Genomic DNA, 1,550 nt, shown 5'->3' with positions numbered 1-1,550 from the left:
TAGAAGAAAGTTTGTTTCAGCACCTACATCTTAGAATTTATTTAAGCACCAATACAGAGACCTTATTTATTTCAATAGTGTCAAAAACAACCATTCCACTCAATTAAAATAACAATACAAGATAACTTTAATGATTTCGTTGTACTTAGTGTAACTGAATAAGCGGAAATGGGCCTTGTAATAACTAACCACCGTGTTGAGACTCGAAGGTCATCAGAACAAGGTCCAAAATGAAAAAGAAACCAAACATTCATAGGCCAAGCTGTACAGAGGAATCTCACGCTAGAAAAATAGACAATGAATACCGTTTACAAAAACTAATCACTTCTTTTTACAAAATCTCAAGCCAAGAGCCTTAAAACTAAATATCAAATCGAGCAATGTTCACAACTTAACAGCCGGTGAGTAAATCACGTAGTCAAGAGGAGTAACCCTTGGCTCTTCCACTTAACATAAAACCTAGTAAACCAGGGGCAGGATGGCCCAATAAACAAGGGGCAAAAACAACGACTAATGTGTTCCAACCCGGAAGAAAGACAACAAGCCACCAAAGAGAAACCTTGAGCAGCGACATCACGAGGAGTCATTCTAGTGTTGGCTGGCACCTGTAAAAGAAAAAAAAAACAAGAAGACATTAGAAGTGAAGATATCATTGAAACTTTTCAAGACCAGTTGGAAACTTCAATAAGGGCAGATCAAATGCCAATGTTACCTATGCTAAAGCTCCAGCCAAACCCAAGAAGCCAAAGGCGAATGACCCAGTTCCTCTGCGTCGAGGACCAAGGAACTTGAATGTCTTCAAACAAGTGGAATGACCCTCAGGAGGTTCGTCAAGGGTTTGTAGAGCTGAGATGACATGCGGCAATTCCAGAGTTGTTGCCCAAGCCGAAACGAGGAAGGAATGAAGTCTGCATACATCGAACCCGGAGTTAGTTACCCTAATTTGCCCTGGATGAATGTCGATTGTTCGATCTTGCCCTAAGATCTCTGTCGCTGGATCGTCACCAAGTGGTAGGGTGGATTGGAAACCAGCTGGATGCAGACCTCGGGTAGCGGAGTACATCCAGTTTGTTAGTACGCCATCATGCACAAGGACAACCCAAGCGCGTAATATATGACATGATTGTGTAATCAAACGTATACCTATTGATTCAAATTAATCAAAGGCATATAATATTAAATCAAAAACTAATTAAATGGACTATAATCATATCAACTGATAGATCTATAAATTATGTGAATTAAACACTTGTATGATGCATAAAATCTATGTACGTGAGTATTGATATATGTATTAATTTTTTTTTAATATATATAATGTTATTAAGGTTAGAGCGTTACACATGGTATTACACACTTAGTTTTCTTTGACTTCTGTATTAGTTTGTCTTTGACCAAAAATTGCTTCTTATTCATAGTTTAACATTAGGAATTCAAATTTTGTTAATATTTAAATTTATTTATTTGTAAAGTGATTGGTTGAGGCTTTATTATGGGCTTTTTGGTAACTTCCATTTATGTTACTTACCAATTTTTTTGTTTTTAGATTT

The 1,550-nt window shown here is 36.8% G+C and overlaps 1 long non-coding RNA gene across 1 annotated transcript; it reads right to left on the bottom strand.

Annotated features, from left to right (window-relative positions):
* Positions 1 to 283: 283 nt before the first annotated feature.
* Positions 284 to 1,091, bottom strand: LOC149180596 (uncharacterized). Its single transcript, XR_016257473.1, has 2 exons — positions 713 to 1,091; positions 284 to 605 (listed from the first exon to the last, which is right to left on the bottom strand). It is a non-coding gene; the product is annotated as an uncharacterized LOC149180596 (long non-coding RNA).
* Between the last annotated feature and the right edge of the window lie 459 nt (positions 1,092 to 1,550).

The sequence above is a fragment of the Pinus tabuliformis genome, chromosome 3_2 (genome assembly GCF_031772625.1).
Source record: "Pinus tabuliformis cultivar Carrire ecotype Pingquan chromosome 3_2, CPIR1, whole genome shotgun sequence".
Taxonomy (NCBI): domain Eukaryota; kingdom Viridiplantae; phylum Streptophyta; class Pinopsida; order Pinales; family Pinaceae; genus Pinus; species Pinus tabuliformis.
Note: the sequence above shows the minus strand (reverse complement) of the source record. Positions and strands in the feature narration are given on the sequence as shown.